General features: G+C 38.7%; 1 long non-coding RNA gene across 1 annotated transcript in view; it reads right to left on the reverse strand.

The window, feature by feature from the left end:
• The window catches only part of LOC144333581 (uncharacterized), a 526,217-nt gene extending 499,675 nt beyond the window's left edge, over positions 1 to 26,542 (reverse strand). The window contains exon 1 of the long non-coding RNA XR_013402339.1: positions 26,363 to 26,542. This is a non-coding gene — a long non-coding RNA (uncharacterized LOC144333581). The remainder of the gene's footprint in view (positions 1 to 26,362) is intronic.
• Between the last annotated feature and the right edge of the window lie 319 nt (positions 26,543 to 26,861).

The raw sequence follows: 26,861 nt of genomic DNA on the forward strand, positions 1-26,861 counted from the left end.
GTATGTACCAATGTATGTTGCTTAAGATGTCTCCGTTTCAGTTGCTTTAAATGTAAAGAAAGGTCGGATGCAGTGGCTCACACCTGTAATCCCAACATTTTGGGAGGCTGGGGCAGGCAGATCACCTGAGGTCAGGAGTCCGAGACCAGCCTAACGAACATGGTGAAACCCTGTCTCTGCTAAAAATACAAAAATTAGCCGGGTGTGGTGGCAGGTGTCTGTAATCCCAGCTACTCTTGAGGCTGAGGCAGGAGAAGTGCTTGAACTTGGGAGGTGAAGGTTGCAGTGAGCAGAGGTTGTGCCATTAAACTCCAGCCTGGGTGACAGAGTCCATCTCAAAAAAAAAAAAAAAAAAAAAAAAGAAACATAATAACAACATAATAACTACTTTATTTGATAGGACTATTCTAAAGATCAAATAAGACACATATGTAAGAGATTTTAGCACTGTAAAGCAATTGTGAACAAATCATTATGCTATCATATTTCTAATAATGGATATAATATATACTAGCCTCATTAGTAGAATTTTTGACCCTATGAACTAATCTCTGAATACTAAATTATAAAAGGATGGCTCTATATATACTATATTAGCAATAATCTGGTAAAGCTTTAACTAAACTTTTTGTGTTATATTTAACATTTGGAGGGTCTGGTAGAGTTTGTTAAGAGGACAAAATGAGCTAATCCATATGAATTCCTTAAAACAGCAACGGCACTAATGAGTTCTGAATAAATATTATATTGTTGTTAGGGGAACTGACATGTGCTGAGAATGCATGATACTTCAAGTGCGATGCCAAGCATTTCATATATTCTTTAATTATTACAATAACTCTAGAGTGTAGTTATTATTATCCCATTTTCTAGATTAGGATAACTGAGACTCAAGTAGGATAAATAACTGAAATTTGGATTTTAAACTTCAAATAAATATTTATACCTCTTTATTCTAACATTGATGATAAGCAAATATTTTTTCACAAACTAACATCTAACACATCTAAGCCCACTTGGATTCCACAATGGCGTATCACTGTCCTGTACTCTGATCTCTGCAGTTTAGATTGTGGTGGAAACAATTCACTAGATGCTCATTGTGAATGATTTCTCCATTACTTTTCCTAATTAATGACTTTTATCTACCTTGCCCTGGGTCTCCTGGAGCAATTGACAGAGGGCACAGAGGACTCAAGAAGTTGCCAAGTAGCTGGGGGAGACACACTTTTGCTGATGAAAGTGCTTCCGTAGGTTTCTTCGTGCCTGTGGTTGTGTGTTTAGCAGGTGAAAATCAGGAGGCTGACAGTGATTTTCTTTTTGCCCAACGTGTCAGCACAAAAATTACACCCATCATAGACAGAGTCTTCCTGATCTCTTTTTGGGGTGTGTGTGTGTGTGTGTGTGTCTGTCTGTCTGTCTGTCTGTCTGTGTGTTTGCTATTTTTTTGTTGTTGTTGTTATAAAAGAGGAAGGACAAAGTTCTTGGTGACATAAAAACATTTTCGTTTCTCTTCAGTGATTCACTTGTCCTCTTTTCCCTATTATGGTGCTATGTGACACAAGCATTGAAAGTACAAAATGAAAGGGTACTTTATATATTTGCACAGCATATTATACAAATAGTCGGTCAAATTGGGACAGTTCATTTGGAAGTGAAGGAGAAAACTTCCCCTGAATACTCATAAATTCACCTTGAAGCTTTATCGCCAAAAGCCTGTGCTATTTTGCTTTTACCCATATACTATATAGGTCCAGATTGGACACTCTTATTAAAAATGTGTTCAGACGATGCAGAATGAATCTAAACTTCTAGAAGACATAGGTTACTTTCATCAGAATCATGGTCAACAGCAATTAGGGGTTCAAAATAGTTACCTCTTTATTTTAAAGTTAATCATTAAAAGAATAAAATAAAATTGGTTTACAAGAAAATCACTTGTTCAGTTACCCACACAAAATATCCATTGGTTTAGCAGTTATTGAGAATCTCCTATTTTTAAACACCCTGTGTGAATCTATGATAATATTACATAAATGTATGATACAAATATATAATATCGAACATACATACACATGTATATTATAAATATTCATATACACCCAACAGAAATAGCAGTAAATAATGGGATCAATGACCTCTCAGCAATGTCAGCAATGTGCAGTGGGAGTACAAAGAAGGAAGTAATGACTTCTGATTGAAACATGCAGAGTGCTTGCTCATATCTTCTGAAGACACTGCCCTGGGATCTATCATTCGAAACAATTCTAATAAGTGGAAAACCCAGGACAGGAATCCTAGGGTGGGAGCAGCATGAGTAAAGGCAAAAAAAAAGAAAAAAAAATGCCTACTACAATTGAATATTGGGAGTAATAAAGTATAGTCATTTAAAGGGAAGAAAATTGTAGGACGTTAGACTGTAGAAACAGTCTAGAAAGAGATTGTCAAGGACAACATGAGTAAGTTCCCCAGATAGCGACTTCAAATCTCTTGATAAACCTAAAGATGGGGAATCTACTGAATGGTTACTGTCCTTATGTTGGCCTACTGAGCCCTCCCATACAATCATATATGCATATCTAATTTAAGTATTGTCTTTATCATTATCTGTAACATTATTAAAATATCAATGTAGGCAATGCACTTGGGGTTTAAAAAAAAAAAAAAGACACCTGTGCAGAAGAACAGAGACGGAGCTCAGAAGCTCTTGACAGTCAGTGAAAGGTACCAGAAGTGCAATTTGCATGAAATATACTCAGCTGCTTGGAAGGAGGAATGTTCCCTGACCATCAAAGATTCAATGCAAACAAGATAAGCCAAAGGTTGTCTCAGTTCCTCAGGAGGGTTCCCTGGAGAGGCAAGGATGCAGAGAGGATAGGAAGGACGCGTGCACAGCTGTGAGACACCAGACATGTGTCATGGGTAGCAGGATCCAGTAGAGCTGCCCTGAATAGCTACCAGATGTGCTCTTTTGTCAACGACCTCATGTGAAAGAGTTCCAAACCGGATATAGCAAGGCAATCATTTTAGGACTGACAGGATCATAGGAGCTGAACCAGAAGAACCACCACTCTGAGAGAGAGAATTCTGTCTCATGGCAGAAGTTCTTTTTAACAGAAGTATAGGAACCATTCCATTACCCTTGGAGATGTGAATAGAAAGAAAATTATGAGGCCAGGCGTGGTGGCTCACACCTGTAATCCCAACACTTTGGGAGGCTGAGGCAGGTGGATCACCTGAGGTCAGGAGTTCAAGACCAGCCTGGCCAACATGGTGAAACCCCATCTCTACTAAAAATACAAAAATTAGCCAGGCGTGGTGTTGGGCGCCTATAATCCCAGCTACTCGGGAGGCTGAGGCAGGAGAATTGCTTGAACCCAGGAGGCAGAGGTTTCAGTGAGATGAGATCACATCACTGCACTCCAGCCTGGGTGACAGACAGCAAGACTCTGTCTCAAAAAAAAAAAAAAAAAAAAAAGGAAAAGAAAAGAAAATTATGAATTGAATCTTGTTGGAAGGAGACTGGAGTCCCCAGTGCTCAAGGGACAAGAGAAATGTGGGCACAGAGCTGAGGTAGGAGTAAAAAATTGTTCTAAACACCCAAAGACCCTAGGTCCATGCCATTTTCTCTTGTGAGAAAGCAAAGAGTATAAAGTACTTTTTCTTAGCACTTGGAGGAGCAAAAATTGCAGCCAGACAGACTGGTAGAGATGGAATTCTCATAAAACTGGTTGGAGAACTGATCGAAAGCCAGGTCTCTATTTTCCCCTCACAAATGTAGTCTAGAAATCAAGGCCTACCAATATTAAATATGTTATTTTTTAGTTCTCTAAAAAAACTACAGAATGAAGTGCCAAATTATTATATTTTGGAAAAACTGCCATTGGCAACATATGGGTAAACAATTACAAACTCAAAAACTGATATTAACTCTATCAGCTGCAATGCATACATTTGTTAGGATCAACATTGATATATATTTATTTTAATCTTTCAGCACCACTGTATAAATATAGCCTGTCAATGTTATGACATACTATGCTGAATACCAACTGAAGCTCGACCTTTAGTTTGCTGACTATATGAACCATGAATGCACCATATTGTTCCAAAGGACATAAGGATGTTAAATCTCTACACTTTCAAGTTTAGATGGATTTAACTTCCCCTTCAATTTGTATCCATTCCAGCCATGCAGATTCTGTATAACCCAATGGAATGTGTGAGGAAAAGGGTCAAATACAGGGCATCACAGTGAAAAAATCACCAAGTGTACAAGTTTCCAGAAGTAGATTTTACCTTCTGCATTACCATTTGGGTTAACTCAGGCAATCATGACTTTGGGGAATTTTTGTCTTTACTTATAAAGTGAGGAAAGGTAAACTAAAGCCGTGGGTTAAAATTAAATTTTGATGGTCTAAATACTCTAGAAAACAGAAGAGTGGGAAGCCAAAGGAAAACCCTGAAGGGGCCGGAGTGGAAGTAAGAGTGGACCTAAGATGCCAAACCTGTGTTCCACTCATTCGCAGCACACACTGGGTTAGCTAATCCAAAAGGTTTACTCCTTGTCTAGAATCCTGTATCCATGAGATTATAAATTTCTACATCTCTGGCTCATGAATTCTCCTGGTAACATAGGAACCTATCTTTACTGCCAAAAGATTGTGCCCTTCATTTTGTTTGTTTTTAAATGTGCATATTCAATGCCTAAAATAATACCCCAAAATTGTAAGTGGCTCTTTGTAAAAGAAATTCTAAACAGGGTCTTTTTACAATTTTTATTTAACTTACTTAGGGAAGAAATTGAAGTCCAGTCCACATGCCTATTTGGCAGATGCTATTTGGATCACCCTCTTTAGAAAGAGTGACTTACTTATAAACCAACAATTCTAATTTTATTTCAGCAGTTGGGTTGGTGTTGATTTTTCCTTGAAGTTTATACAAAAGGTCTACAGTGTAGAAACCATTCTAAGTAGTTTCAACATTCCCAAGTTACGGATGGACCTCATATTCTCCTTTCCATTTATTTCACTTATCTTCATCCTGGGACAGGGGACCCTCACGATTCATCCTTTCCCCATTTGCCCATGAATTCAACATCTACATTCATTTCTTTTACATCTATTAGTTGAGCACACACTGTGTGCCAGACACGAAGTTTTATGCTAGAGATGTGTTGCTTCGCAAAACCCAAAACACATGTTCTTGACCCTCCAAGAACATGGAGTCCAGTGAGAAAAGCCCCAAAAGAGGTGATAATGCCAACATATAATAAGTACTTGGAAAGTGACATAATGCCAACTTCTTAAGTACCAGAATGTTATGGGCACCCAAAGGAGGGGCACCCAAAGGAGAGTCACCCAACCTTTTCTTAGCAACATTAAGTAGATTTTCCAAAGGAGATGATTCCTAAAATAAGAAACAAAGGACTAATAGAAACCTACTTTGCTGGGAGTGGAAGAAGTCTGACCAACTGGCTCAACCAAGGCCCAAGACTGAGATGATATGCAGTCCTCAGAAATACAAGTACAATTTTAAGAAAAGTATAGTTTTGGGGCTCTAGGGGGAGAAAAGATGAGGTTGATGAAATAGAGCCTAACTAAAGTAGGACCATTTAAGTATGAACATGGTATGATTAGTTACACATTAGAGAGATTCCACAGAGAATTCCATGCATGAAACTATTCAGCTCATGTCCAATATCAGTTATGCATTGTCACAATAATGCCAAGTAACCAACTATCCCAACACTCAGTGGCTTAAAACAGCAAGTGTTTATTGGGCACAGGAGTCTTCAGGTGGGCAATTTGGACTGGATGAAGCTGCACATCCTCCTGGACTCAGCTGGGTTCACCAAGTCTGGGGAGCCACTGACCATAAATTGGCTGATCTAGGCTGGCTTAGGCTGGGGCAACCAGGAAGACTCATCTCTGCTTCCCAAATCTCAACTCTGTGCATGTTCTCATGGGAGGGCAGAGGAGCAAGAAGGGAAGCAGAAATGTGTAAGAGCTTTCTCAGGTTTCTAAAGAGTCACGTCTGGTAACATTCTTTTGTTCAAAACAAGATGCTTGTCTAACATAACAGAGTCTGCCGATTGCATAAGAGGCTCTGCAAAGTCGCATGGCAAAAAGAAGGGTTTCAGGGCTGGCTGAAGTACTGTAGCCAATACTGCTATCAATCTATTACACATACAATCGCTGCTGGTGCTAGATTCTGTGTTTCCTAAGATGACGACAAATCTAAAAGACTACAATGATTTTTTTAGATGGGGGTCATTCCTTAAATCAATCACTTACCTACACTCACCACCAGCACACACATGAGGTGCTTTGTCTTCAATTTTCTGAGACCACGGCTTTCTGTCTCCAAAAGAGTGAAGGTAGTGGTTGCACTTTGGGGTAAATTAGGGAAGGAGCAAAAATAAATAAGATATAAACCTAAGGGAAATATGTTCGTACAAAGAGATTTGTTTTAGCAAACTTAGGAAACAACTTCACGTAATTAAATCTAAATAAAAGTGCATTAATTGAGAACAAATAATGTGCCAAATAATGTGCTAAGTACTTTTACATAGATTATCTCAGTGCTCTCTCTCTCTCTGTGATGCACACACACACACACACACACACACAGGCACACACGCACATCAGATAAATTATATTGTTATATCATCCTCCCAATTTTACTATTGAGAAATCTGAGGCTTTGTGAGGTTATATAATAAGTAAGCACCTGAAGTTGAAACCCAGCCATTTGATTCAATAACCCATTTGCTTAAATAATGTATGTCAAATTGTCTTATCCCAAAATGTCGTAAATCCCACCCTTAAGAAAAGAGTGTGTTTGAAAAGATATCACCAAAGACTATCTCTTTCTTATATACTTTTCTTAAAAGTAAATGCCAAGACCCATGAACACTTTCTATAAATGAATAATTCAGTGAAAACCTCAGAAATGTATAGACTAGTGTCATGGAAAGTCTGCTTTCCTAACAAGTCTATCTTTGATCAGTGATTCATTTACATAGATTCTGTCTACACGTCAATCCTCATGATTTGTAGCACTGCATATTTTAGAACTTGACATATGTATTCTTTTCACAAGCCACGTTTCACAGCAGCCTCCATTGTCTATGATAATGAAGAAAGCACGTCAGTAATAAAGAAAGCCTAGTTTCTTTCAAGACTATGTTAAGACAGACATTCAGGCAAGCCTAACAATTACTCTACCTTCGTGTATATCACCAGCCTGCCAGGTTTATTGTCCCTTTACCTATGGGTTATATATTCATTCTTTCATTCATTCAAAGGATATCTATTGAGCATCCACTCTGTGTCACGCACTGTGCTAAGCATAAGAAATACAATGGAGAACAAGTCACAAATTTATGATCAAATGGGGCAAACAAATCACAAAATCAAGTAAACAAATAACTAAGAATAATTGCAAATTAAAATAAGATGCATAGGGTATACCTATACAATGTACCTATACCTATATGCCTATAACAACCTTACTTTCATTAGAATGATCAGGAATTGGAAATATCAGAGCTGCCTCTGAAATGCTGAAAACAATGAGAAAACATGTGCAAGGAGCTGTCTTTAATCAAAATGCTCAGGAACGGTAGGATCTGAGTTATTCAAATATTCTGCAAATTGAGAGTTGACCAGGAAGTACTCTTGTTTTCTCCTTTATTGTTGGAATATAATAGCCCACTTTCCTGCTTTGGTTACATACACTCAATCAAGATGAACTGTGTTCTAGTTAATTAGGTCTTCACAATGCCCAGGGTCATGATTCTCATCTTCAATCAAGGCTTGATAATATCTCTGGGTTTGCAGGGTCCTCCAAAGTGACAGATCCTTCCTCCCACCCAATGCTGGACTCTGGCATAGACTTAAAGGTGTAACAGGCAGAGACGAGCAAGAGCTCATCCTAAACCATATCACGGAAGTTGTCAGGCTTTCCAAAACCCATTTTTAATGTAGGCTTTTCAAAAATTAGCTTCTTTCTCTGAAAATTTGAGTATGTTCTTTAAAGCAACTTGAAAATGCTAGTTATTTGAGTTTGGGTTAGTTTAACAGACATGATAAAATAAGTCTAAACATGCACACTGGTCAAATTTTCAACAGATAGATTTTTTTGCTAGTAACTAAGAGAGCTTTTGCTCTGTTTTGGTGGGAGTTTTTGTTTTGTTTTGTTGGAATTTTTTTTACACACTGGGCTAAGCATTTATAATAGCCTAGCACGACTTTTATCAGAGTTCCCCTTTCACTTCGGCATAAATATATTAGTATACAGTAACAGAAAATACCAATTCAATGAGAAGGTAAAGAACGAGTAGCAGCCAGCATTTTATCCCATTTTTATTTTCAGCCAAGTTTTAATTTCTCTATAGGCTATTTTTATTTAGTTCCAAAGTATTCTGGACTTTGCTTTAATCTGTGTAAGTTTACCAATGGGCTTTAGTTACAATGATGCTATACAACAAATAAACATGCCAACAAAGAAAAAGGAGAAAAATGCAACATGCAAAATATCACCGATAAGCTATGTGTAGGCTAGCTGAGAAGATATAGGTGTCATGTCACTTTGAATTGCTTCTGTCTGCACCTTCACGTCCCCTCTCAACTACTGTTCACCTTGTTCTCTGCCCAGGGACATTCACCTGCTTGGAACGGGTTCTGGTTGGGTACAACCAGTTGGAGGCATCAACCAGGAGAGAAGAGGGAAGAAGGAGGATGTGGGCAGGATATTTGTGTCCCAGGGTCACTTTAGTTGTGTCCCTGGACTGAAGGGCACAGCTGTTCTTTTGGCAGCTTCCTACATTCCTTCCTCCTTCTGGTTCTCAGGTCAGTAAGTTCTGAGGTTGCTTCTCCCACATTACTGCACTACCCTTGTAACTTCCTCATATTTTGTCCACATCTTTCTAAAGAGTCCTTGTGTAAAACCCTACAAAAATGACCTTAAGGCTGGGCGCAGTGGCTCTCGCCTGTAATCCCAGTACTTTGGGAGGAAGAGGTGGGCAGATTGCAAAGTCAGGAGATCGAGAACATCTTGGCCAACATGGTGAAACCTCATCTCCACTAAAAATACAAAAATTAGCCTGGCATGGTGGTGGGCGCCTGTAGGCCCAGCTACTTGGGAGGCTGAGGCAGGAGAATCACCTGAACCCGGGAGGCGGAGGTTGCAGTGAGCCAAGATTGCACCACCGTACTCTAGCCTGGTGACAGAGCAAGACTCCGTCTCAAAAAAAAAAAAAAAATGATCTTAATATGTGTGTTGTTCATCTGTTTCTTATAGGGTTCTTAACTCATATTATTTTTTTCAGATGGTTTTTCTCTTTTCCTCAAATATTTTGACAATTGCTGTGCCATAAAATTAAATCAATTGTACCTTATGGTGGAAAATAACTATGTATTCAATTCCTTTTCTCACACATTTCTTTATTTGATTCACCAAATAACTCTAAGATTGGTAGAACAGTTTTCAATGGCCCTATTTATGGTTTGGAAAATAAAGGCTTAGAGGGATGAAGCAATTGGACTATAGTCAACATATAGATCCAGGACCCCTTAAGTGTATGATTTCTTCTTCAAGACTCTCTTCCTTAAACCATGCTATGAGAGTACACTGCAAACACCTAAACAACATTTGATTATGACCACAAGATAACAACCATAAATTCTGTGTATGCAGAATCTAAATAAGAGGTCTGCAAATTATGGCCCAGGCCAAAAGTACCTGTTGCCTGTATCTATAAACAAAATTTTATTAGGACACAGCTGCACACAGTTCATTTGTTTATTGTCTGTGGTTGCTTTGCCACCTTTTTTTTTTTTTTTTTTTTTTTCCTGAGATGGAGGCTCACTCTGTCTCCCAGGCTGAAGTGCAGTGGCGCAATCTCGGCTCACTGCAACCTCTGTCTCCCAGGTTGAAGCAATTCTCCTGCCTCAGCCTCCCAAGTAGCTGGGATGACAGGCATGTGCCACCACGCCTGGCTAATTTTTTTGTATTTTTGGTAGAGATGGGGTTTCACCATGTTGGTCAGGCTGGTCTCGGACTCCTGCCCTCAAATGATCCTCCCACCTTGGCTTCCCAAAGTGCTGGGATTACAGGTATGAGCAACTGTGCCTGGCCTGCCACCCTTTTGAGTAAAGGTAGAGAACACGTGACCTACAAAGTCTAAAATATTTATTACCTGGTCCTTTGTAGAAAACATTTGCTGGCCCCTGACCTAAACAAACGAACAAATACACACTTTTTTCACAGTTGCCTGACTGTGGTGCTCAAATTAAATAACCTAAATGTGTCTGAAGCCTCTCCGAAATTACATAGTAAAGATTAAATAATTTCAGGCCTTATTTTTGTAAAATATCAGTGAAGGGTATTTTGGGTAACTCTAAGTTAACCAGAATATTAAAATAATCACAGCATGTCATTCTATGATTAATCTGGAAAACAGAAGAATTTCTCAGCTTGTTATATTATTTTTTTTAAACTTCTTCTTAAATAATGTTTTGAAACTAAATTTACTCCAAAGGGATGCTAGAGAGGTAGTTTAACTTTCTTTTCTACTTCCAGAAAATATACCAAGTAAAATATGGAACACTGAGCCCAAAGACCAGAAATTTTTAAGTTAAAAGTTGGTTTTCACTTAAAGAAAAGAGAAAATCAACCTTGACGGTATTCTGCATACAAATCATTAATTCATACTGCATCAAATATCTGTTTCAATACAGGTGTTTATCAGAAAGAAAAAGGTTTATTGCTACGTGCAACTTAACTATTTTAAAGAGTGAAAACAAGTAACAGAGAGAGGCTAGAAATCTATTTCTTACTGTGAGACTTCTGGAAGCCAGGGATTATAGTGAGCAGCTCTACTTTTTGGCCAGTCCCATTTCCATCCAGCAGGACCATGAATCGTGGGTCCTGGCCTCCCGCTCCAGGGGCTGAGTATGTTATTCCCATTGGCCAATTAGTATAAATCACTTCCCCAGTCACAGAGATTGAGTCACAGATGGGCCTGTTGGCCAAGCAAGGCCAATTCAGAATCTTTTGTTGGGGATGGATATTGATATTGATAGCATAACACATTACTATCTTCTGAGCTTTGACTTCTAAAGACCTTATGAGCTTGACATGGCCACTGGTCATTTTCACCACACAAGAGCAATCCGCCTGAGCACGGAATCAACACAAAAGCAAGCAGAGTAGGGAGAGAGGCAGTAAGATGGCCTCCTGGTGTCCTCTAAGTACCCAGATCAAGGCCACAGTGGAAATTAGCCATCCCCTCTATTTCCCTTTTATGTGACTCACTGCTTACTTCCACCTTCCACATCGTTTTTGGTAAAGTAGTTTGAATAGGGACTTGTCACTTACAATTGGAAGAGTCCTGACTAATTCATGGTGTAAAGACGACTGTATAAATAGAGACATTTATTCATTGAACATTTATATATCCAATGCCTATCATGGACAAAGCCTGAAAACTAGACATTTCCACTAGAGTAATATAAACGCATAGGGAAGGCTGGTGGGAGAGGATGGAGCTAGGCAGGTGGAGCCTGCTATTCAGAGAACACCGTGGCATGTACGGAATGGCACTGTAGTATCAAAGAGGCACATTTTCTCAGGTATTCAACAAAGAATTATTCATATCAGTACTCACTCTGTGTTCTTGGCACAGAGGAGACAAGGGAGGGAAAAATGAAACATTGCCCCTTCCCTCATGGAGCTTACGGGCTCATAAGGTAGAATTCAATCAAATAACTTCACAGAACTAAGTACAACTGCAATGGAATGGAACAGAACAGAAAAAGGAAAGGAAAGGAAAGGAAAAAGGGAAGGGAAGGGAAGGGAACGGGAAGGGGAAGCGGAAGTGGAAGCGGAAGTAGAAGGGGAAGGGGAGGTAGGGGAGGGAGAAGGGAAGGAAGGAGAGGAAAGGAAGAGTGCAATACTACATTAAAAAAAAAAAAGTGAGAACAGTCATTTGACGTAGTTCTGGAGGTCAGGGAAGATTTGTGTGAGAATGTGTCCATAGCCATTGGCCAGGAGAAGATGAATGGGAAGATCTCATGTGAAGGGAAAATGAGTAGCAAGAGCCAAAGAAGGTTGGCATGTCTGGAGCACTGAGAATGTGGGGGGAGGTGAAGGTAGAGGAGCGTCGTCCTCCTGCACTCTAGATAAAGTGACCTGGGGCAGTTCCCATCCACACCTGCTGTCCCTGGTAATTATTGAGGGCCTTTTTATTGAAAAAAAAAAAAAAAAAAAAAAACCAGATCAAACATTAAATACTATAGTCCCCTGGATCAAAAACCAAATTAGGCTAACGGCAATGTGGTGAAATCCTAATAATGTCTGGAGTTCAGTTATTAGTAATGCATCAATGCTAATTTGTTTGTTTTGGCAAATGCAATCCTGAGTAATTTAAGATGTTAACTGGGCAAGGGGTATCCAGGAGTCATCTGTACTATAATTGAAATTTTTCTATAAATCTACAAGTATTCCATTATTGTTTATTTAAAAAATAAAACAACACCAGCAACAACAAAAAGGTAGACTGACCGAAGGAAACAAAGTTAAGGAGTTTCGTTTTCATCTTAAGGAGAAGAGAAAGGTACTAAAGAGTTGAAGCATGGTGGAGTGGTGAGGAGGAGGACGAGAGTCCTCAGATCTGTGTTTAAACAAAGCCACTCTAGCTGCAGGTGAGGAGCAAACTGGAGGGTGCCTGAGTGACTACAGAGAGATTGGTCTGGGGCCATGTTAGTAGCTCAAGGAGCGATGACAGTACCTTGGACGAGGAGATGAAGAGAATGGCTAGATACAGGCCCATTTTGAGGATGAAATAAGCAGTAGTTTTTGTGGACTGCATATGGGGTACAGGAGAGGCAGGAGTCAGGAATGAGCCCTACGTTTCTGTACATTTGTTTGTGAGTGGGAGTCTGGGGGGACCACACACAGGACCCTTCTGTGAGCAGGCCATCCAGGAAGGTGGGGAAGGGTAGATGGATCCTGATATGGAGCTGAAGGGTTAGAGGACAGCTATTAAACCCCTGCAAGGACTGGCAAGAGCCAGACAGCACCTCAGTTTAAGCACCAGTGGAACATCCAGCAGGTTATCAAGACAACGTGTCAGGCTCCTCACAGCAAAGGGAGGGCCCAAAGGAATCACATCCAAGTCCTGCTCCTCAAATGGGAACCCAAAGCCACGATAGCATTTGCCACTATAGAAACATGGTTCAGTGTGGTGATGAGTCCTGCTCTGTGAACCTCCATCCAGCCTCAGCCTACATGTCCAGCATGGAGTGGGGCAGACCTACAAGGAGGAAAGAGCTTCTGTGAAGAGAGGCATTGCCTGGGGGTGAGGGACTTTAAAGGCCCCCAGACCTCTAGGGCAAGACCTCAGAACAGTGCCTGGCACATAGTAGACACTCAATATCAGTTGAGGGAAAGAAGGAATGGATGAAAGATACTGAGCATTGATCCCATCAACTGTGAAATCAGTCCAATAATACATCACTGATAGTGCTGAAAAAGGCTGAAATTAATTGGCAGTGTTGTCTGCAGGGCTGAGCTCGAGAAAAACACTAAAGAAGCTATAGCCATGAAGGGATGAAGGCCTGGGAAAAATATATCCATCATTTATGCTTATTTATCTGCAGTGACCAGGATATAGTCTTTAATTAGCAATCTAATTATGTATTGGTACATTAAAAACATACACATGGGGCATGAGTATTTTATTCCTTGTGGACAAGGCCACAAGTATATTATTCACAATTGCACCTCAGGCAATGTAATCCACTATATGTTTAACAAACAAGTGACATAGAATTTGTTTATTTAATTCCTCTTGTGCAGCCAACAGAGTATCTCTCTTCAGGAAGGTGACCTCTGTAGCTCTCTTCTGCCCCCCATCCCTTGGCTGATGTTATGTTTTTCTCTCCAATTATAGTGAAACTAAATGGAAAGTATTGGTTCTCTCTGTTCCTGAAAGGAATTCACTTACTTCACTGTAATGGTCCACCAGTGACCAAGCTGTGCCTCATAAGTGCCACAGCTTCCCCCAAGCCCTGGGAATGAATGAATTACCCTTGGGGTGAGTTGTGCAAGAAGAAAAGCCTGCCTGTTCCGGGAATAGCCTCCATATCCAGGAGAAGTGACAGCACCTGTTGGTGACTCTCAACGAGTTGGCTGGGATGGCAAGGCAGACTGAGAGGCATCAATTCTGAGGCTGGTTTTTGAGCCTGTTAAGCTCCTGAAGGGGAAGCCCAGTGGATGGAACAGGTTGTGATTTGTTGCTGCCTGGTCAGAATATGAGTTGGGCTCCCTGGAAGCTGCACCCTGCTTAATTTACCTGTCAAATAGCCTGATGGATTTGCCCATCGAGTTTTTAAATAGAAGATAAAGCTCTTCACTCTGTGAGGCTTTCCTCTCCAGTGGGGAACATATCCATCACTTGCGTGGATCAATGTGGGTAATTCAGGGCTCTTCAGCCCCATCCCGTTGAGCACTCTATCTCCACTCTGTAAATATAATTATTTGGAATGGAATTTAAAAGATTGCCCATTGTGTGCTCAGTTTGTTTTCCAGTGAAGGCTCCAAGAAGCCAGGTCACCAGTCGCCGCTAGCTGGTGCTCTGCTAGCGTGCCCTGTGGCAGTAGCTGAGTGCCACCCAATGAAAGTGACCAGACTCAGGGACCCAGCAGAGCTCAGGGAGCAAGGAGAGCTCACGCAGGTAGAGTGCTCAGCCCTACATCATGACTGTTCACTAATTCTCAGCCTTCTTTGGCCCACCTCCCTAAAAGTTCTATGCACCATTCCTGTCCTTTCACTAGAAAACATGTTTTTGGGATAGGGATTTAAAAATAGACAATTTTTGTAGATGCGTGGTCTCCTCTGTCCTTCCATATAAGAGATAAGGAAGAAGAAACATGGAATTCTAGGTTCAGGGTACCCATTAATCTGTAACACTTGGACTATGCCTTTCAACAAAAACTGAAGAATCTAATGTAAAGTCACTAATAAACACAAATAAGTCTATTGGATTCATTCTACAGCAACTGTTAAGTACTAATGTAAATTTACATAACATCATCTTGATCTTTTCTTTGCTAGCAATAATGTATAATTCTATTCATCTCAACAAAGTGAATTGAATACAGAAATTTTCCCATTTAATGAAATATTAATTTTGCCTCTTTTAAAAACTGCCCATTTTTTTCCAATGACAAAAATGGATAATTCAGTTTCTTCTGGTGGAAAAAAATATTAAGAACAAAATACTTATGTTGATATGGTCAGTGTGTAATTGTTTTTAAACATCTACATTGATATGAAATAAATAATTTTAAGAGGATAAAAAATACAAAGCACTTTTTAATCCTCTTTAAGCAATACATAAGTAGATTAAGAGGTTTCCTGAAAACAGTTTACATTTTAAAATTTGTAACAATTAAAAATATGCTCCAAAGCATAAACACATGTTTTTAATCAACATTCTTAATCTTAGTAATGAACTAAGAATTTTTCTTTTTTTCTTTTTTTTACCATGATTCCAATATTACAAGTCATAAAGGAAAGATTGAGTAGAGTAAAATGAAAAGCTTTGTAGGAAAGGAAAGAAAAAGATACAGAAAGTCAAAAATCAAATGAAACCCTAGAAAAGCGCTGGTAGCTTAAGACAGAGTACCGCTATCTTTAATATACAATTAATTCTTACATGTCAGTAAGAAAAGAAATCTAGCTAGCAATCACAATATAAAAATAGCATAGGAAGTTGTAGAGGCAATTCACCAAGGAAGTGCAAATAGCCAACATATTCTGAAAATATACTCACTAATAATAAAAAAAGCTAAAATTCAGATTTGCAAAAATGTAAAGAATTAGTATGCATTAGAAAACAGAATTAGCACACATGTGAAGGATTGGTCACGTTCATGAATGGTTAATACACATCTCAATTTGGTTTGTTTCTGGAGAGCACTTTAGGAAACTGAATAAAAACTTATACCTATCTACACTGTCACAGAAATTTCATTTGTAGGAATCCGCCCTTTAAAAAATACTTAGGCAAATAATAGACAAGGTTCTCCAGTGAGGTATTGTTGAGTACATTGTGAAACACAGCATAAATGTCCATTAATAGTGATTTGATCAATTAGTTAGGATACTATATGATACACAGGGATACATGTAGTCATTTAAAATGTCATTCATCTATAGGTATTGAAACAGATATTTCTTTAAGGTTGCAATGCAAAAAAAAAGCTATTAAGAAATAGCATGTGTTACTTATGGTTTCAGAAATTAAAAACTGTGACTTATCAAAAAAATCCAAAAATTATTAAAAAAAAATTTAAGGGAAATACTATAACCCAACAGATTTGAGTTTCTATTATGCCCCAACCTCAAACAAATATACATAGTTATTGGCATATTCAATTTGTATTTATTTCTTAAGTACCTTATTTAAAAGATATTTACTTATCCTTTTGGCAGGGACAGATTTTTAAAGGAGATTTTGGTTTATATCTTGTTTGTAATGATATTAAGTTTTTATTTCTAAGGGCACTGCAAATGACAGGCCTGTGCTTTCCACTTGAGATTGATGCTGCTGACCTCTCCAGCAAGCTTCACCCTCAGGGAAGTGAAATCACCATGGATGCTATTTTTTTTCACTTGTGAACTAATGTTGATTCACTTATATTTTCTTAAATGCATGCATACATGTATAAATAATTAAACAGAGTCAATAGGATTTAATCAGGGGATACATTTCCCCTATAGTGACTAAAATAGAGTGAGGACTTGGTTTGTAAGGACAATGTTCAAAAAGAGTGGCTGGTACATGCTTTTGCTTTGAAGATGAGTGGGCCTAAAATCAATGATACCCCAGTATCAACAAGCATATTCACAACCTAGATGGTGATCTATCTCATCGCCCATTAAAGAACCAAAGGTCCTCAGAGAAATGGCTGACTCTAGGACTGGGGCAAGGAATATACATGATAAACCTGGAACATTTTGTTGTGCCAGAAAGTAAGAAAGTGTTAAACATGCCAACACGCACTCATGCACAATGGCTGCATATCTCAAAGGGATACAGAAGACAACTGAAAGAACTCCCAATGGCCGAAGCTGGAACAATTTGAACAACAAATAAATACCACAGTATTGGATTATAACCCAAAGTATAATATATATAGGAGTGAGTCCATACTGATGTAAATACATGACTAAATAAATAAATAGGAGAAAAGAGACAATCTCCTATGCAGAGGAACTTCAAACAACTTAGGTAGATACTCTGTACCCAAGGAGAAGAAGCATAACTCCCCACTCCACCAGTGTGAGCTGATTACAATGCCATGTTTTTGAAAAAATACAGCTTAGAAAGTAAAAACAATAAAATAAAGACTAATTTTACAGTGGAGAAATCTGACACACACTACCTCAGCCAGGTGATCAAGGACAACATAAGCCATGATAAGTCATGTTGATAGGGTGTGTCCTTGGTAGGATGTGATGAGATGGAACTTTGCCTCTGTGGTTTTCACTCTCTAAGCATATTACCGCAGCCTGATTTTGAGAAAAATCATCACACAAATCCCAATGGGGAGACACTCTACAAAACAACAACCGGTAGATGCCTCAAAATTCTCAAGGACATCAAAAATCGGGAGAGTCTGAGACGTATTCATAGTCAAGAAGAGCCCAGGGAGACGAAGATGAAATGTAATTTGGTGTCTTGTAGCAGATTCCAGAACAGAAAAAAAGAGCCTTGGAAAAAATTGACAAATCTGTATAAAGTATAGACTTTTTGGTTAATAATGACATAACAATATTTGCTCATTGGTTGTGATAAACGTACCATATTAATTTAAGATGTTAAATTAGGGGAAATTGGTGTAGAGCTTATGAGAACTCTGTGTACTATCTTTGCAACTTTTCTGTAAATCTAATATTATTCTTAAAAAATTATTTTTTTATTAAGAAACAGCATGTATGGCTTTTGGTTCCAGAAATTAAAAAGCAGGCAACTTACCAAAAAATTCAAAAATTATTTAAAAACATTTAGGGGAAATACCACACACAGTCCAACTGATTTTAATTTCTATTATGCCCCAAACTCAAACAAATATGCATAGTTATTTGCATATTCAATTTCTATTCATTTCTGAAATACCTTATTTAAAAGATATTTACTTATCTTTTTGACAGGGACATATTTTTAAAGGAGATTTTTATTTACATCTTGTTTGTAATGATATTTAGTTTGTATTTTTAAGGACACTGCGAATGACTGCCTAAATTAAGTTTATCCTGACCACTTTAAAAAATAACTACACTGACCACTCTTTTAAAATTTTTTTTTAATTATTATATTTTAAAGAGTAATCAGGGTAGTTATTTTTTTAGTGATTGTTATTTTAAACAATTGTTTTTAAATTGTTATTTTTTAAAGAGTGGTCAGGGTAGACTTCATTTAAGCATTCATATTGAGCAGAAATGTAAAAACAGTAAGGAAGCCAGTCGTGTGGACATCTAGGGACAGCCTGTGTAAAGGCAGTATGTGACTGACTCTTTTAAGGGGGAACAGAGAGACCAGTGTCCTAGCAGTGGTCAGGGTTGGGGAGCTGGGGAGGGTAGTGAGAAAAGAGGTCAGAGAGGACAGAGGGCAGTGGGGGGTAGCATATATAGGACCTACAGCATATATAGACCCACAAGCCATTTCAACACCTTTGACTGAGTAAGAAGAGTGGCCACTTGAAGTTTTCAAGCAGAGGAAAAGAACCTGACTCCTTTTGGAAAGATTCACTCTGGCTGATGTGACCGTGAGAGGCAAGGATGAAATAGGCTGTTTCGGTCATTCAGATGAGAGGTGATGGTGACTGGGACCACTTTAACAGTAGAGGTGATAAGAAGCAATTATATTTGATAAAAGCAGTTATATTTCAAACTTTTTTGTATAAAATTAGATATAAGGTAAGAGAAAGAGAAGCATCAAAAATAATTCAAAAAAACGACCAGGCATGGTGGCTCACACCTGTAATCCCAGCACGTTGGGACGCCAAGGCAGGAGGATCACGTGAGCTCAAGAGTTTGAGATCAGCCTTAGCAACATGGCAAAACCCTGTCTTTACAAAATACACACACACACACACACACACACACACACACACACACACAAATTAGCTGGGCTTGGTGGCATGCCTCTGTGGTCCTAGCTACTAGGGGGATCACCTGAGCCTGGGATGTTGAGACTGCAGTAAGCTGAGATCATGCCATTGTACTCCAGCCTGGGTGACAGAGTAAGACCCTGTCTATTAAAAAAAAAAAAAATCAAGAAACTATGTTTTGTGTTATGCATTTACACCCTAACTTATATCAAAGAATGTTTGGGGATTTGCCATATTTCACAAATCAAATCAACATTTAAGTCCCTTTATTAATGTGATGGCAGTTATGCTCTGTCCATTGCTCTACTCCTTGGTTTGGTATTTCCTGCATCCAGTCTTAGAGCTTCTTCCTGCATGGTATGTTTTGTCCTATTGTTTAGCCTTGAGGCTCCAGTAAAGCAACAAGTGGGCTGAAAGCAACTTTCCCAGAAAGGACAAAGCTTTGGGGCGCAAGAGAGATCTTCTTAGTGGGAAACTGCTCCTAGGAGAGGAAAGTACTATGATGCAAAAAACATGCGTTCTCTGCTTTTTCTGAATAAAACAAGAACCTACATATTATATTTTTAAATGCAGAAATACATGTAAATGTAATTTCAGTAAACCATGCATTTATCCATTGAACCCTCAATTCAGACTAATGACTCCCATTCTTGTCTTAATGACCACACTAGGAAATTTTCTTTCATTATTATTAAGTAATTGAACTTGTATTTTTTTAAATTATTATTTTCATTTTAAAAATGAGGAAAATATTTTCAGTTACACAAATAGACGCTGCTATATAGACAAAACTTCCAATTCTCCTGAAATTGAACAGGAAGCATGTATTTGGCACTGCCATATTATAGTTTAAAATATGCACTGACCACGTGAAAAATGAAAGTCTGAATGTGACATGCAAGTGACCTAAGGTAACAGCATAAAAGTAGACCACACAAAGGGAAGCTGCACAGAAGCTGAGGAAAGACTATGTAAAGCTGGAGAGAAGTTCGTCTTTGGTAATGCCAGGTGAATTTTAGCTCCTGGCATTTTTACCTCCCCTCGGATGGGCCTGACAAATTCACGCTTCCAGGAACATTTTAATACTGGCCACCTTTGCGCAAATAAATCAATTTAAATTGTTTATGTAGACATCGTGTTTTGAAAACGGGCATAATCATATTCAGAATTTAAATCATTGTAAGGATTCATTGACATTTTATATAAAGTATTTAACGCTATGTCAGATGCATGTTCAACAAATTATTAATTACAATAGCAACTGAAAAATTATCAATTACAATAGCAAGAGAAAAATTATAAATTATAATAACAGTTGATATAATTATCAATAACAAATTATCAATCATTATTATTCGTCATGAAATTCAGGGCACTTTGAGAAGACCCCAAAAGACTGTCATAACATACCTCATAAACAAGAGAAAAATCCTTCTAATAAAACTGTCCTCAATATAAACTACAACCCCTCATTCAGCTATGCAAGGAGACGGAGCAATGATATGAGAGACAATTATGTAAATACAGCCACCATCCCTATTTTCCAAAGTCCTGATTTCAGACATAGCCTTCGCTTGTTTCCATATACCATATTTCAGTGCCAAACAGCAGGTCCCAGCTTGCCTCTGACACTCTGAATTAGCATAAAATGTCATTGTCAAATCATGTGTTCCCATTTTTAATTGTCAAAGAATTGTTTGCAATAATATCAAGTTTAATGGCTGCACACCAATCACATCACCTGAAATATCTGTATTCCATGTAACACCCCATTGTCTCTGTACTACAGAAGTAGGCTCCAAGAAAGAAAAGAAATCAGCCCGTACATCTGAGCTTTCAGTCCAAAGGCAGAGAAGCCATGCAGAGTAAGCAGGAAATGCAGGGTGCTACTCGCAGCCTAGAGCAATCAATGCAAATCTATGCCACCGTTAGAAGGTGTTTTAATTCCAATAATAGACATCCTGTGATTGATGAATCTTTCACAGCTGTTTTCTACGTAGCTGCTTAATTCAAGCCTGCTGGCAGAGGTGGATGCTCACTTTAGCAAGTTGCCGACCCCAGAGTATCCTGCTTGGCTGCCAGCAGATTGAAAGGAGTGGCTAGGCCATAAGTTGGGGCCTAAGAGTTGGTGTGAAGTCAGTGCATAATGTGATGCGTCAAATTCCATCAGCTTCCTAATAACACCAACACACTGACAAATACAGCACTACGTGGTGGCTGATTCCATGGTCATTTCTGTCTTATCTTTCACATGGTCACCTAGAAATGCTTCCCCAGTGATCAAGCTTAATCCTATGGAAAGGCTTTGTCAAGAACCTCAAACTATCCACCCTTAGATAATATCATAACCACATCATAACATAATATCATAACCAGTCATCAGAGATGACTGTTGTTGGCACGCATTTTTATTTGAGTACTGTCCTGTACTCCAGGTAGGAAAAAAGGATGACACAGCCATTCTGAAAAACAAATTTGAAAATACATACGCCTCAAAACTTAGAAATCCTAATTCTTGCCATTTACTCCAGAGAAAACACAGCACAAATTAACAGGAAACATGTACACAGTTGCTTGTTAGAGTATTGTTCATGCTGTAAAACTTATAGTAACAAAAATTTGGAAACAATCTAAATGTCCGTTAGTGGAGGAATAATAAAATTGTGATATAACTGTGCCATGGAATACTATACTGCGGTGAGAAGAATCAAGGTACATTTGTCATTATAAATGTCAAAAATATAAGGGTAAATGATTTGAAAAAGGTGCAGTATGTATAGTTCATACCAAATAATGTATTTTTGTGAATTCTAAAATTATACACTAAGCAATACTTTATATGTTTCGGAATATATGTATATTAAGTCCTTGATGGGAGATAGATAGTTACATGTTCAGATTAAGTGCTAATGCACAGAAAGAGGTGGAAACTGGAAAAAGAGACAAAAGGAGACCACAGTAGCCATGGAGTTATTATTTGAAGAGATATGACATTGTGTTGGTATCAGGGAAGATGATTGACTGAGTCAGTTTGATTCTGTGTACCTAAGGTCCCGCATGGAGACAAGAAGTTAAGGAATGTCTTGTGAGGAGTGTGGCTTTAAGGACAAATGCAGTACAAGAAACTTGAGCTCTGCCTCAGCTCTTCCAACCAACCTCCCCTCCTGTGCCTGCTGCAATCTGTCCTCAGAAAAGGGAGCTGGAGGCTCAGACGTCATACACGGTTTAGGCATTGGCCTCTGTATGGACACTGACGACAAGGACTCCAGTTTCGAGAACATTTTGGTGACACTGTCACCCTGTGCTGCAAGCACATCCAAACCATCCACTCCCTGCCAACACTGAAGGTGTTTCAGAGACTATTAGACTGGACCCAAGCATTTACTAATCCATCATGCCATCATGTCCTCTGTAATGCTCTTCTCTCTGGCTCTGAGACCAGCCTGGCTAACACGGCAAAACCCCATCTCTACAAAAAATACAAAAATAAGCCAGGTGTAGTGGCATGGACCTGTAATCCCAGCTACTTGGGAGGCTGAGACGTGAGAATCTCTTGAACCCGGGAGACACAGGTTGCAGTGAGCCAAGATTGCACCACTGCACTCCAACCTGGGCAACAGAGACTCTGTCTCAATAAATAAATAAATAAATAAATAGCCCAGGCATGGTGGTTCATGCCTTTAATCCCAGCACTTTAGGAGGCCAAGGCACGTGGATTACCTGAGATCAGGAGTTTGAGACCAGCCTGGCCAACATGGTGAAACCCCGTCTCTACTAAAAATACAAAAATTAGCTGAGCATGGTGGTGGACACCTGTAATCCCAGCTACTTGGGAGATTGAGGCAGGAGAATTGCTTGAACCTGGGAGGCGGAGGTTGCAGTGAGCTGAGATCGCGTCATTGCACTACAGCCTGGGGAACAAGAGCCAAACTCTGTCTCAAAATAAATAAAACAAAATAAAGGAAACAAAGGTGTCTCGATTCACTTCCATTGACCTAATAACAGAAATATTCCTAAAAACAACCAGAGTGGTTTAGCAGCTGTCTTTATTCACCTTTTCAGCAATGCAGACTAAATGCAGCTGACATTCATGTTGAAATAATTTGAGTATAAATTACTTTCAAATACTTCTTTCTTAAAATAGAGAAGGGTCTGTCCTTCATATTTGAAGATGACATTCATTCTGGTTATCCATAAAGCAGTGTTGTGAAATGGGTTTGTAACACTTATTTTAGTTTTCTTGGAATGTCTTTAACAGTTAAGTTCTCATAAAAGATAAAATGGATTTAACTCTAGGCCCTATAATGGAAATTTGTTTGCCTCCAAGCTAAGTTTATAAAGTGGAACAGTAATAGTACTAAATGAAAAAACTCATGGAGAAACTCCACAGAAAGGACAGAAAATTCCAAAAAGTAACCCCTGGTCTATAGCTTCTGTGTGTTTCTTTTTGGGGGACTGGGGGCAGCTCTTCCATTTTACTTCATGCATTAGGCAAATCATTCAGTTGTAATTTTTCAGAACTGTGTGGCTCTTATGCAGAGGCACCTCTTACAGCTGCAAGGATACTTCTAAAAGCTTGGCTGCCCTCTGATTATCTACCCTTAGTCAGCCTGCTCTCTTTTAACTATTCTATGGCTACCAACTTATTGGATCATTTCCTAAAATAAAGCCAAGGGGATCCCTGCAGTAACTAGACTCGTAGAAAGAGTTTTCCAACAGTGGAAACTCTTGGTTCATCACTTTGGCTGATTCAGATAGTGTGCAAAGAACTTCATCTACCAATGTCTATTACAACCACATGGTCAGTTCCCTGACCAAAGCCAACTGGAATATTTTTCCTTCTTCCAGGATAAGGCTAAGGAAATTCAAATCTTGATGGTCTAAAATTGTCTAGGTATAAGAAGAGAATTAAGGCAGGAAAAGCTGAAGGAGAAAGGCAGACTTGGCCATAAAAGAGGCTCATCTACAGTTTCTTGTGGGAAGACAAGAGTCTGTTGGAAACCAAAGTAGAATCTCTGCACATCTGCACCAAGACAAAGCTTCTGAGAAATGGAGAGATCAGCTCTGCTTATTAAAATAATAATAATTATAATGTCTGTTTAATCATTAATTCTGAATAGTGTTCAAATCACTAGTTCTGAATAGTCATCAAATTAACAAAGTATTATACAAGTTAACACTAATTCAATTGTCTTGAGAGTCATTAAATTGATTTCACAGTAAGTAGAAGGGTAGGGGTATTTTATGACAAAAGTATGAAAAGAGAAGAATCCCAGGAGTAGTGAAAACAACAATAAAATTTTCTCAATTTTGCCCCACGAAATCCTACTTAAAATAGCTTTAGGGGTTCACTACATTCTCTATTCTCCTTGAGCAACATTTGAGCAACTTTTCCCATTGGCCATCAGCAAGCAATGGAGGTGTGTTTGAGCAGTCTAAAATGATGATCCATACAGATTCAGGAACTCCCTAATTATTTCCAGTTAGGCCCATAAAAGTGAAAGATGCCTGAGATGTGCCATAGCTCATATTGTTCTAGGGCTTAGTTTTTTTAACTTTCCCAAACAAAGAAATGGCTATAATTCTGTGTATACTACAGAACTTCTACATCTGCCGTATCTAGGACAGCCATATTATCTGATAATATTAATGTTTGTTAATGCATTAATTATTAACAACATTTCATCATTTAAATAAAGGTGACTTTGTAACTCAGGAATGGAAAACCAAACATCATATGTTCTGACATGTGGGAGCTATGCTATGAGAACGCAAAGGCATAAGAATGATACAGTGGACTTTGGGGACTTGGGGGTGAAGATTGGAAGGGGGGGTGAGGGGTAAAAGGCAACATATATGGTGCAGTGTATATTGATCAGGTTGCATCAGGATCTCACAAATCACCATTAAAGAATTTACTCATGTAACCAAATACCACCTGTACCCCCAATAACTTATGGAAAAAATTAAAAACAAATGAGGGTGGCATTGAATTATTGAATGAATATAATTCCCCAATACATTTTAAGGAGGTTGGAGGGTGCTAACCACAGGGCATTTTGCAAGCATTGTAATAAGTTAGGAGAGGCAAATTCTACATATAATAAAGATGAGGGATTTGTAAAATTTGAGAAATATTTGAGAGCAGGAGATTACATTTAGGGAAATCTGAGTGCTTTACAGAAGGAAAGATGAAAAGAGACAAAAAGAACCCAGGACCAAAAAAAAAGAAAAAGAAAAGAAAAGGCCACTATATGAACTTTTCTAAGTTCTAAATGTTTTTATGAGACAACTCACTCCTCTGCTTTTCCTAGCAGATCTTCAGTAGATTCTACGCTAACCAATGCTTGCTTCTCTCTTACTAGAATGGGGGAGAACATAGATAGTTTCAAGAGGATGATAAAGGGACAACTGACATCTGGGTCACCTATCGTGTGTTTCAGTAGCTTCCGCCATACACCACTTATGATATTAAGCCAATTCTCCAACAGATACACCATTAATAGCTGAATCCCTTTTTCTCATTCATTATCTTACATTATCTACATTGGTCAACGCTTACATATTCACTCAACAAATATCCATTGAACACTAACTTTTTAGGGGATAGTTAGCTAGATCTTTGAGAAAGTCAGAGTTGAATCGACATTTATCTTGCCTTTGAAAGGAAAACAATCCAACAGGAACAGTGAGACCTAGGCACTGGTAACTATAATACAGTGTAGAAATTGAGAGATGCTGTAAGAATGGAAGATTAAAGCATTTAATCGAAGGGAAAGGAGTTAAGAAAGAATGTGTAGAGGATTTAGGACTTCAGTTGATTCTGAGAGTAGATTCAAAATCAATCACAATCAATGAGTCAGATGTTTCCAACAAAACAGTGATCTGCAATTCAGAATTCTGTTGTGCTGATAGTTACTGCAATAAAATGTTTCACCCCCTTGCAAAGGCTCATAGTCCAAAGGTATATGATTTTGATAGGAGAACAAATCCATTATGTGATTCATACTCTACCTATAGCAACCAAATGTGACATGAAGAATAACAAAAAGAAAAAAAAAACCTGTACTTGAGAGACATTAAACGTACATGTTTTATTAGTCCATTTCTACACTGCTATAAACAACTACCCAAGACTGGGTAATTTATAAAGTAAAAATGTTTAATTGACTCACAGTTCTGCAGGCATAACAGGAAGCACGACTGGGAGCCTTCAGGAAACTTACAGTCACGGCAGAAGGCAAAGCGGAAGCCAGCACTTCTTACCATGGTGGATCTCTTCTTACTAGAGAAAGAGAGAGCAAACTGGGAAGTGCCACACACTTTAAAAAAAAAAAACACAGCTCATGATAACTCACTCATTATCACGAAAACAGCAAGAGGGAAGTTTGCCACTTGACCCAATCACCTACCACCAGGCCCCACCCCTGACACATGGGCATTACAATTCCAGGTGAGATTTGGAGGGAGCCAAATCTCATTCCAGATGAGAGCCAAACCATATCCAATGTATTCTGCAATTCTTTGACATTTTATTATTTCTAAAGAATGCAGGGAGCCGGGCGCGGTGGTTCACGCCTGCAATCCCAGCATTTTAGGAGGCCAAGGTGGGTGGGTCACCTGAGGTCAGGAGTTCGAGATTAGCCTGGCCAACATGGTGAAACCCTGTCTCTA

This window comes from Macaca mulatta, chromosome 12 (assembly GCF_049350105.2).
Source record: "Macaca mulatta isolate MMU2019108-1 chromosome 12, T2T-MMU8v2.0, whole genome shotgun sequence".
In the NCBI taxonomy this organism is placed as follows: domain Eukaryota; kingdom Metazoa; phylum Chordata; class Mammalia; order Primates; family Cercopithecidae; genus Macaca; species Macaca mulatta.